At 35.2% G+C, this 12,722-nt stretch overlaps 1 long non-coding RNA gene across 1 annotated transcript in view; it reads left to right on the top strand.

Moving 5' to 3' along the window:
* Window positions 1-12,420, top strand: part of LOC106999136 (uncharacterized) — a 36,137-nt gene extending 23,717 nt beyond the window's left edge. The window contains exons 2-3 of the long non-coding RNA XR_001445833.3: window positions 7,856-7,958; window positions 9,290-12,420. This is a non-coding gene — a long non-coding RNA (uncharacterized LOC106999136). The remainder of the gene's footprint in view (window positions 1-7,855; window positions 7,959-9,289) is intronic.
* Window positions 12,421-12,722: the final 302 nt, after the last annotated feature.

Consider the following 12,722-nt stretch of genomic DNA (forward strand, 5'->3'; position numbering starts at 1 on the left):
TCAGGCCTATGCCTGAAGAGCACTTGCTTGCTCTGCTAAACAATTCAACATGCAATGACTTCTGTAGAGTTGCTTTCCAAAATAAAGATTAGCATCTAGCATACATAACTTTAGAGGCTGGTCAACTTTAAATCTCTGCATAGTAAAATAACTTCAGTTGTAGAGCATACTGTCTAGTGGTTGTTTTCCTATTTGGCGGGGATCAGATGAATTCAAAGTATAAGAACAATTTGTAAAAATACTTTGGAATGATTAGAGATGTATAGCCATTACTTTTAATGGCAAAAACAGCAACTTTGCACCAACCTAATAACTTATAGGTAACCTTGTAATTTAAATAAAAAACATTTTTATTTTTGTTCAGCAAGTAACTATTAATTTGATACAGATCTTTTTTTGTACCAGTGGCTTTTTGGTGTATGTGTGTGTGTGTGCATGAGAAGAGTTGTTTGAAATGATAGGACTTACAGATCAAAAGCTTGTTTAGGACTTACCTTAAAGCAGAATCATTTCCAACTGATTTTTTCTCATAAGTTTATATTTGGGTTACTATCTTTAAGTTATGATGTATTTCTTCAAGACACTACTCTGCAAGCCTCTTTACTGTGTTCTGTCTGCTTTTTTTGATGACTGAAGCTAGTGACATCACATGAAAATCATGGCATACAGTAGCACTAATTTTTGGAAGAGTCTGGGGAATTGTGGTCTGTTTAGAAAATTAATCTATATCTTCTGGCTAGACCACGCTTCACAACAGACATTTAGATTTGGGAAGTGAAATGGCGATGAGGTACAACCAGAAAGAGAGCCCTCTGTACTGTTGCCAATTTCCTACTCCATTATGAAAGAAGCTAAGATGACTTCTGTATGGTTAGTAATCAAGAATATCCATGAATTCCAAAAGCTATGGCCTTGATATTTTTTTAAGGTCTTTATGTGATGTCAGCATTGATTCAGGGCACATTTAGCATTATATTTGTAAGCCATATATTGTTATATTTGTCCTATAGCTAAAAATTTCTTGACTTTCAAAAGTTATTAACTCATTTGATCTTAATAAGTATTTCTATTATTCCTTTCAATAAATGTTTTGTCATGATATAGTATCAGACTAAGTTATCCAAACTTAATTTATGTTATTAATTGATTAGCCACAATATTTGATTTAATGATTACCAGTTGTAGGGGCATATATTGGTAAACACTATTTTTTTTTTTTTTTTTTTTTTTTTTTTTTTTTTTTTTTGAGACGGAGTCTCGCTCTGTCACCCAGGCTGGAGTGCAGTGGCCGGATCTCAGCTCACTGCAAGCTCCGCCTCCCGGGTTTACGCCATTCTCCTGCCTCAGCCTCCCGAGTAGCTGGGACTACAGGCGCCTGCCACCTCGCCCGGCTAAGTTTTTTTGTATTTTTAGTAGAGACGGGGTTTCACTGTGTTAGTCAGGATGGTCTCAATCTCCTGACCTCGTGATCCGCCCGTCTAGGCCTCCCAAAGTGCTGGGATTACAGGCTTGAGCCACCGCGCCCGGCCGGTAAACACTATTTTTTTCCCTCTAACTAAATTTATTTCCATTAAGTCATAGTTACTAAACTTTTTTGACAAGGAGGATAATTTACAACAGCTATATACTTGATGATTTTGATTAAGTCTTTCTATGTATGTGTGTGTGAATATATTTTGTTTGTTTGTTTTTTGGTTTTTGGTTTTTGTTTTTTTTTTAGACGGAGTCTCCCTCTGTCCCAGGCTGGAGTGCAGTAGTATGATCTCAGCTCACTGCAACCTCCTCCTCCCAGGGTTCAAGTGATTCTCCGGCCTCAGCCTTCCGAGTAGCTAGGATTACAGGCGTGCACCATCATGCCCAGCTAATTTTTACATTTTTAGTAAAGACAGGGTTTCACCATGTTGGCCAGGCTGGTCTCAAACTCCTGACCTTGGGTGATCCACCTGCCTCGGCCTTGCAAAGTGCTGGGATTACAAGCGTGAGTCATTGCGCCCAGCCGAATATACGGTTTTTAAAAATCACTTAATCTGCAAATTAAAACATAACATGTTGAACTAGCCAAGGAATCTAAACATTATTATTCTCCATCCTTACGATCTACAGAGATAAGAGTCAAGTCATTGCAGGTTTTCTTCCGCCTTTTTAAACTGAGGGAGATTTTTACATTGAATTTTCATTTCTAGAGCAAGAAAGTGCCTGACTAGTCAAGGCCATCACTGAGATCAATTTCTTTAACCACCCCCCTTGTCTTGGGTCAAGAAGTTAAAGAATCTAGGAGCTGTCATTTTTGGTAATTCAATATCAAAATGAAAGAAAGATAGAATAAAATGAAAGGTTTACCATTGATTCTGAATTACTTAACAATGAAATACTGAATTCCAATGAAGTCTTATGAAAAAGAAACACTCTCTCTCTATCCTAAATGTCACCTTGGGAGACCCTTGGACCTCATGCTCATTTTGCTATGTAAATAGAATTAATTTTATCTTGACGGAACAGTGGAGTGACAGTTAAGGGGCTTCTATTTTCTATTCTGCCACTAACTGCTACTATGAACTTGCATAACGTACTTCAAATTCTTTGGATTGCTGTTTCCTCACTTATAAAAGAGAAAGCTGGTCTAGAACTGGCAATTTTCAAACTGTGCCTCTGAATCCTTAGGGCTGCAAGGAACCAGCAGAAGTCTTGATGGGAAAAAGACCATTTACTTTTTTTTCTGGTTTGCATATGATCTTCGCAAAATTTAATTTGAGGAAAGGAAAATGACTTCAAAAGTTTGACAAACATTACATTTAAAAAATTGCTAAGATGTATCTTGCTTTGATAATTCTAATCTGTAACCCATTTTGTTTTGTAACTATGCTAGAGAATATTGGAGTGAACAGAATTGTCATATTCTTGGCTTCTCCTTTTAAATAGAGATTGTAAAAAGAATTCCTAAACCTTATAGAAAGGAGGGCTAGAAAACACAAACTGGAAGGTAAGATCTTAGTACAATTTTAACTGAGCTTATATGTGATGTCAAGACAACTGCTGAACATGGTATGCGCACCTCTCAGCCAGGCCTGCTCTGTCCCTGGGCCACAAGGCTACACAATCCCTGGGGGTACCATTGTATTGGAGTTTAACTGAATGATGCCCTTGAATGTTGTTGACGGATGCATCACCTATGTGGCTTATATCAGGCGTGGCTTTTTCATCATTTGGTCAAGAGCTACTTCTCTTTCAAGGCCTACTTCAGAGATCCTAGCGTGATTCATACCCTCTTACTACCTCCTTTCTTCAAAATTAGTTTCTCCCTCCTTTGTGATTCCAGGGCATTTTATTTTAACCTTTTAAAGAATACTATGCCATTGTATTATAGTTAATAGTATTTGGGTGCCCATCTCCCTTGTTAGGTTTTGAGCTTTTAGAAGGCAGGGGCTGGGTTTTAATCTCATTTGAATTTGTGTGTGTGTGTGTGTGTGTTTTCTTGTTTGTTTGTTTGTTTTTTGGTTTTGAAACAGGATCTTCCTTCGTCTCCCAGGCTGGAATGCAGTGGCACAATCACTGCTCACTGCAGCCTTGACCGTCTGAACTCAAGTGATTCTCTTATTTCAACCTCCCAAGTAGCTGGGACGACAGTCATGCACCATCATGCCTATAAAGATAATTTAATTTATAATAAATTATTTATACAAACAATAATACTCAGTATATTTTCCCAAGACCTTGATAAAACATGACAGTGGTATTCTTTTCTTGCCATATATACTCAATTCAACACAACCAATACCATGCTGATTGTATGCTCTTCTACATGTTAAGGGGGTATCATGTACGAACCCCATCCAGGGAGCATGGGAGTCAATAAAACCTATACCTTTCAGAATTAAAATATGAGGCAGTACATGATTAGTGCTGTATTATAAGTGTGAACCACAGTGCTTTGGGAGCTCTAAGGGCGTGGGATTAATTCAATGATTGCACATAAAATCAGTTTGCACATAAAATCACATAAAAGCAGTGGAATTTCAGCAGGCAAAAATATACAAGGGGCAAGGGTAAGGGCAATGTCCAGCATGAAGATGATGGGGATTTTATGGTATGTGAGAATGATTACATATTAGATACAGAAATAGTATAGATTTTGCAGTAGTTGGGAAGAAGCCTGGAAAATTAGGTAGAATTTAAGTATGGTATTAATTACTTAAATACCATACTAAAAAGTTTAGAATTACGTCCCTGAAAAATTGGAACTCATCAAATGAGAAGCAAAAGAAGAAAAACTTGGATTTACAAAGCTTAATCTGGTAGTATTAGGCAAAATTAATTGAAGGGCAAACTTTGAAGATGGGGAGACCAGGTTAAGCAAAAGATAATCTGAGGACTTAATTTGGAATATAGCTATGAAAAAGAAAGGAGAGAATGAACGTGACAGTAAGATAAAGAATAAGAAATGGAAAATATTTCTGAAATACACTAAATAGAAGATATGGAAGTGGTATTGTGACAAATTATTACACAAACTTTCAATCTGGTATTAATTTTCAACACCTTTAGTGCCTCCAACATTATTAAAATATTAAATTAATCATTAGTAATAGTCATGTTTATTTTTTAGTGAAGTGGTAATGTTATTCTTAAATCTGTTGTCACATTTGTCACACTTGCCATTAGGTAATCAATCTATCAAGGGTCTTATTCACAATTCTTACAACCAAAGACTTAAATATCTCATTTTTCCTATTTTAGGGTCCAGGCATGGAATGTTTCTTAGTAAGTTTAAACAGAATTCAAAAACACCCATAGTGATAATATATGTAAATTTAGAACACTCTAAAATCTGAGTTATCATATAATATTTTATTTAAAATAATCAAAAGCTATTATACTTTGTTGCTAAATTTTGACTTAGACACTCCTAAGTGCTGAAGGAATGCCCCCACCTTAAATTTTAAAAAGTTGACTCCAGGGTCAACAGTGTTGGTACAAGATACAGAGATTGAATCTGTCAAGGGGAGATGTCCTGGAGAAGAAAACAAAGCAGGTACATACTTGCAGTTATTTGCTGCTGAGTACCTACAGAATTGGATTCCATCATTTATTGGTGGTGACTGGGGCTGATGGCCACTTTGGAATGCAGAAAAAGGAGGAGGAGGATGAAAGGGACAGGATGCCTCAGGGATCCATTCCCTGGTCTCATTCTTTCTCTTATTCTCCAGTCCCTCCTCACCAAGGACCCCGGGACATGCGCTCCACTCCTCCTGTAGGACTTCCTCATCTTTAGATCTTTGAGACATGGCTGGTGGAGGGGCTCAGTAATTTGAGGGATCTTTCCCTTAATAATATACTAAGAAGCTTAATAATCTGCTATCTAGATATTGATCCTATCTTTGGGTAAGGGGTCACAGAAACCTTGTAAGTTAAAAAAAAAAGTGTTTTTTTTTAAAAAAACAAAACTCCAGAAAAGGAGATATAACACATTTTCTTAGAAATCCTTCCTGGAATCCAAAATATTTTACTATATGAGTTGAAAACATTATCTACTAAAAGTGCAATTTATGTGTAGAGCATCAAACAGAATTTTATTGATACAAGTAGGTAAAAATATTTTTTTCTTCATAAAATACTGATATTTTTGCAATTGAATGCTAATAATATGGATAGTAACTACAGAATTGGATTCCATCATTTATTGGTGGTGACTGGGGCTAATGGCCACTTTGGAATGCAGAGAATATTTATTCAATGTTGATTGAATAGACATTAAAACAGAAACATTTTTAATTGATCAATATTGCTTACATGTCTCAATTTTCTCAAATGTTTTACTGTATTCTTCTAAACAAATAGTACTCAAAATTCCTATGCAGCCTTTTTTTTTTCATTTAAGAAAGGAAGGAAAAGAAAGGGACCGATTAACACAAAATTCAGGATAATCGTATCTATGCAGGAAGAGAGGGAAGAAGGATGGATTGAAGAGGGGTTCAGGGTTCCAAAGATATTGGTAGCGTTTCATTTCTTAAGTTGGATATGGGATACACAGATGTACATCTTATTTATTTACTTACTCGTGTTGTTGCATGTAAGCTACAAATATTTTGTGTCTGTTTAATATTTGATAAAATTATTTAAAGCAGATAATTGTAAGACATGGTACAAGTAAAGGGAACGATATAATTATTTTTTAAAAATAATGACACTGCTGCCATCCTTTAGGGTTATTAGGGTTATGGAACTAAGCAATTGGCTGTTTTTCAAAATGTCTTGAGTTTTCCGTTCCAATCTATTAAACAAATAAGGTATTAAATACTATGGGAAAACTGAAGTAGAAAAACAGAAGAAAGACCTAAATACGGTGCTAAGGAATTACAGCTCCTTCAGGCAAGGACCTGAGTGGGGCTGTTTAGACATAAGAGGACTCTGTCTGCTGTTTGAAACGGGGAAAGACTGCTGACAACTAGCATTGTGGGGTGTGCTTTGCATGGCTCTTTCCAGAGTTCAAATCAGAGCACTGTAATTCAGCCATGTAACGTGAACCAGTTATCCTTAATTTCAAAATCATTATTGCATCATTTTCTTTCAGAATTATCGATTACTGTTTATTTATCGATCAAGACTAGTAATAAGACCCAGAATGGTAAAGAGCTGACTCTGTCCTTGAAAATGTTCAGGAGAGGCACCAGTGGTGTCTATTTCCTCAGGAATTCAGCTTTTACTGAGCATTACCCTGTGTTTATTTCTATCCTTCCTGTTCAATCTTTGCTTTTCTTTTGTCAACCTATTTGCTCTGAACAGTTGAAAAAAACATCCTAGGGTTTGTTATAAAGTGGGATCCTAACTCATGCTGAATTAAAAGTAAACTACATGTCCTGGGTACCTTCATGACTTTAGTTCTCTTAAAACTGAAACGGAGTGGAATTGGTAGCCTACAGGTGGAGCCTCTAAATCCCTTTATTACCCAAACCTTTATAATCTCTTTGTTTTTAACAAAGTATACACAAGAATGGTAGCAGAACTTCCCAGTTAACATGTCAGGAAATCTCTACTCAGATAAGAATCGAGCTCTTTGGGTTTACTCTTTTCACAAAATATTTAAAACCTAGACAGATCATTTAGATGTTGTTTATTTTGATGACCAGATAGATTCTTTTGTTTTGTAAAAGCCACATGCCCATTTTGCCTTCTTTGGGAATTTTTGTTCTAGCACCCTATCATTATTTGCTACCAAACTTCATATCTTTTGTTTGAAGCATCTGAAAATAAAAGTAGTTGTTTAACTAATTTTCTCTTGAGCTTAATTTGGCAATTATCAAATCACATTTGTCAATGCAACCACTGAATCAGATGTGACCCAGACATCAACATTTTAAAAAGCCTCTGTAACCTTACCTATTATTTCAACTTATAGTAGCTACAAGCAAAATCTTGATTGGATCAATAAGAAACAAAAAGGTGCTCTCCTCTGTCATTTCAAAGTCATCTATTAAAACAACTCAAATATAAAATTTAACTACATTGGAATACAAATAGAACAGCATAATGAGGCTTATGTTTAGTAATGCAAAGAGCATTCTGAAAAGTATTTTAAGAAGAATTAATCTAATTCTTACTATTAATATTCTTCCATCATTTGATTTTTATTCTTGGACATGTGGATGCTATAAACAATGCAATGTAAGATTCATAATTCTTTCTCTTTCTTTCTTTCTCTTTCTTTTTTCTTCTTTCTCTTTCTCTCTTTTCTTCTCTCTCTCTTCTTTCTTTCTTTCTTTTTTTATTTCTTTCATCTCTCTGTCTTTTCTCTCTCTTTCTTATTCTACGTTCCCTTGTATATAGTGAGACATTTCAGAGAATCCTATTTTTTCTTCAGGCACATGAAGATGATGTGAATATCAAAATGACAAAGAGGACCCAGGAAGAATGACAATGAAATAATAATAGGTTAACTCAACTCATATTTAATTAGGTTCTTGGTAAGTATGTAGTATATCGTTAATAACTACTTATTTACTCAGAAATCATGTTTGTTTTTTGGAAAATAAATTTTATGCTGCAATTTAGAGTAATACTTAGTTTTCTTTAACTATTGAAAAGGCATTAGCAATATTGTATTCTATGTTACACTTAATGGCCATTGCCAAAGCTACACAGAAATATGTAAGATGGTTATTTAATAGCATTCATTTTGCCTTATTATTCCTTGTGGTTCCAAACACTAGAAATACCATTGATAGCTTAAAAACTGTTACATATGGCTGGAACACAAAGTTATTTTTTTTTGCCATCATTGTAAGGGATACTGTGCATCTTATATATCTTGATATCCTATGTACCGAAAGTGACATCTACTGGAGAAAGCAGAACTGAATATTTACTTTCCAAACTATTTTTTCTGCTAAACTTCCAGGCAAGTTGCACTGTCTTCAAGATTATCCGAAACTTGTAAAACAAAGAAAGGTTTTACTTAATTCAGTATGGTGTAAAGCCTGGTTGGTTTTGATGATCATTTTCTTAAAGCCGCCTTGTGGGAAACTGGTTATGGGGTCCACACAAATTATCTGGTAAGAAACGCTATTGAAGATATCTGGAAAACACAACTACAGCACATTCCCTTAAGAATGAAACTGAAATTCTAAATAACCATGAGCCATTGAGTGATGGATTTGAACAGGACTCCACTGCAACACTTTGTCTGAAAATCTTTTTGGAAAATATGTAACTTCTTTACATGGTCTGGAAATAGGAGTTGTAAAACAAATATGAGATTAGAATACATAATATCTTTCAGATAGAAAGACATTCCCCTACGCTAGTTTGTAGCCTCATGATTATTTATTCATGTTAATAAGATACGTGTCTAACTGCATGATCTAATCAAACTGACGTTCTTAGGGAATGGGGGAATACTAACCAGGTGTTTTTCACTTGTGGTCAAAACTAAGAAATGACCTAAAGCCCTGAAAGACAGAAATTATATCAGCTTTATACTTATGCCAATAATTCCCATTCTTTACGTAATCACTTTCTCTTACAGAGGGCAAAAACCTTTTCTATCTTAATGGAGGGTACTGTGGTGGCCATTTTCAAGACTTTAATGAGGCATAGCTACCTTTGGCTGGTTCATACACATCATAAAACTATAATAGTGACTAGAAGTCCGGTTTCTTTGATTCTAGTCTGTTACCTATATGATAAACGTTGCTTCCATATTTGGATTACGCTGTATAATCCTCTGTAGTTTAAATGTCAGATTTTCTACATATGATTGTTATTATTATTTTACATTTTGATTTCATTTTTGTAGCAATGCTCTCTCACTCCCTCTGCTGGCCTTGTTAATTAACAAAACCAGTGCCTAAGTAGTCCTCGTGGGAATCAGTGATACCAAGTGGATGACCCGTTGACTGCCCTCTGTGTTGTGTCGGGAGCCAACCAGAAAATCATGCTGATTGTCCTCGGTATGAAACAAAAAAGGCCAAGAGAAAATTTGTTGTGGGTAGTGAAAACAGAATGGCATGCTTATTTTTACAGTTTTAAGAAAGAATTTAATGAAAGGGATAATTCACAAATCTTAAAAATGTGCTATTTTTCAAAGGAATAACACCAGTTACCCACATTCTATTGAAATGTATATGTACTTAGTAAAAGGCACTCAAAACAAGGTGTATCAATTGTGTGTTTCGGTGTTTACACACCGGAGGGTTAAATGAAGGTTGTCTGGCTTTGCTGGTAGGATTCTGAACCTGGATTAGATATATAGCTGTCCAATGGATCAGCTTCCCACATCCTAGAGTTCCATTATGGAGTTACAAAGAGAATGACAGCACTTGGCAAGTCCCAGGCCTAATCATAGCACAGAGAAGTGACTTTTGGAAGATACATTACCAAGCAATTAGGACCCATTTAATAAATTACCCCTTATGGAACACTTTGAACCCTAGTGGTCTGAAGAGGTTAATGCACCTCTCACAACTGAGTGCTACTCCGTTTCCAGGGGTAACTTCAAGGCCACAGCTAATCCAAACCTTCTTCTCATCAATGGCCTCTTACTCTTGAGTCACTTGGGTAGTCTGGCATCCGTAAGCCCACACACTTGCACTTCCACCCCTCTGCGTGCCAGATGCTTCATTTTCTTGCCGCTGAATCCATTGGGCGCAGTGCTCATGAGGCCAAAAGACTTTGTCCTGCACATTAACTTCCTCCTTGGGCTTTCATGCTTCTTATTTGGTCGTCTTTCTGTTTCTCTTATTTATAGAGAGTTTTAACTTCTGGGTTTAGTTTAAATGTTACATCTGATGTAATATACTTTCCTCCAAAATTGTTGAGTAGCAACCACATTTTAAATGAATCCAATACACAAAATTAGGCTTTAGGATATTATTAAATTTGTAAAAAAAAAGAAAACCAAAACAAAAAAACCCACAAAACCCCACAGTAGATGTATATTTGTAAACTGGAATCTTAACTATGGTTAGACACTAAAAAACATTTAAAATATAACTGTAAGGGAGAAAAAGCTTTGTTTGATGCTAGAATATAATTAGACATTTTAGGGTTTCATTTTAATTTAAATTCAACTTGAGTTTTTGGAATGAAAATGCCGAGGAGACACTAAGCACTTTTATTAAAAAAGATGGCCAAAAAGTAGAATTGGAAAAGATGGAAATATGAAAATATTCCTGTGCATTCATAATGGCTGACATTGCTGTATCATGTCATTGGTCTGCTGAACGATATTCCTGTAAACTACGATCAAAATCGTCATGATTTCCAGCACATTTATTTAATGTTTATTCTATCCAAGGCTCTGCTGAGAGCCACAGGAGATGAATAAGACATGGCCTATGGCTTCAAGAAACTTCAAGAATTGTATTGTAGAGCTAGGATTTAGGTACATAGAAAAGTAAGCATAACAAAGGGAAGATTACAATGGATGCCAAGTTCGTATGCACACAGGAATTCAGGGAAAGAAGAGGAGTCTCTGCACAAGAAGGTTTGATGGAGGAAATAGAATTTGCTCAAGTCTTTCGTTAAGATTTTGATAAGAAAGCTAAAAATTAAAAAATAAAATGCTCCCACATTGAGAAGTAATTGAAGTTGCCTTTACTTGTGCTTGTGAATGTATTTTGTGGGATATGTTTGAGGGGAATATGTTTGGGAAGTGGTTTTTCAATACAAGAACAGACATTAGTGAGATTTTTGAATGTTGTACTTTAGTACATACTGGAAAAGAAATAAGATGAAACACATTTTCAGTCAAATAACGTAATATAATATGAAAAGTATTGCCGGTTGTCAGTCTGATAATCAGAATATATTTTAACTTTTTTTAAAAAAAGCTAAATAACTATAAAACACCAAGATAAATTTTCCTCGAACATTCAGTGACTCACTGGATGAGTCATACATTTGAAAAATTTCTGCTCTTTTCAATGTACCTTGGAAATTTTCCATATTGTAAACTATGTTTTTTTACATGCCTATAAGAAACAAAAACCATGTTTGGAAATCCACTGTCTACTTGAATCTGGAATATTAATGCAATGTGGTTTTATATGGTCTGAAAGTTTTATATATTTATGCCATGTAACTTGATTAGTATCTAAACTTTGAAAAATATTCAGGGTAGAAAAATGATAAATTACTCGTCATGTCAGAGTTTCAAAGGTCTGTAGAAAGACCTGGGTATTTTGTAGCACACAAGAGGTGATATGCCTTGGGTGTGACTTCCCTGGGTGGGTTTTGAAAGCAACCTCTACTTTAACAAGACAGTTGTGAATCAAGAGTCAAGTTAATTTTTGATTACTGGTAAGTAAACATTTTAAAACTGGAGCCCCACTTTTAGATGTGGTGGTGAGATTATATTGGTCTCCATTCATACCTAGAAGCACCTTAGTCTGATGGTTTATTCTATAAGCAAGGCATTACCAGATGCAAATCTCCTTGTTTTAGCTTAACTCTTGTATTATTCACAAGAATGCCAGAGCAGATATATTAATACTAGTCCGCAACTGGCATTATTCCACATACTCAAGAGTTTTCATTCTGGGATAAACACCACTCACCCAGGGCTAAAAGTAGCATAAGTGAAAGAAAATCACATTCCCTGCTGCATTTTCCTTTTTTGATGACTAAATGCATCCAAACTATGGATCAGCAAACCTTTACTGAAAGCTGATTAAATAGTATGATAGAAACTATTCCTGCTATAGACATGTGCTGTACAGTATGACTGCCACTAGACACATTGCTGTTGGGCTCTTGAAATGTGGTTATTTGAATTTAAAGTGTTGTACGTGTAAAATACACACACAGTGTTCAAATACTTAGTATGAACTGGGAATGTAAAATATCTCATTAGTAATTTTAAAATGTTGATTACACATTGAAAGAATATTTTGGATATATTGGGTTAAATAAAACTATTAATAATGTTAATTTCACTTGGCTTTAATTTTTTAACCTGGCTACATAAAATTAAAAATTACAGATGTGGCTCATATTCTATTTCTTTTGGATAATGTTGCTATAGACCTTCAGAGAATGGACCCAGAAACAAGTGTTGAAAAATATGAAATACTAGAAAAAACAGATGAGGTCTCAGCTGAGTCTTGAATGAGATAAAGGCTTTGAATTAGAAAATGAGAGACGGGTAAGTGTGTTTTTGGATAGGAGATTAAGATAAATAAACTGGTGTAGAATTGTAGGTGTTAGAAACCAAAGATTTATTTTAAGTA

This window comes from Macaca mulatta, chromosome 7, assembly GCF_049350105.2.
Source record: "Macaca mulatta isolate MMU2019108-1 chromosome 7, T2T-MMU8v2.0, whole genome shotgun sequence".
Taxonomy (NCBI): domain Eukaryota; kingdom Metazoa; phylum Chordata; class Mammalia; order Primates; family Cercopithecidae; genus Macaca; species Macaca mulatta.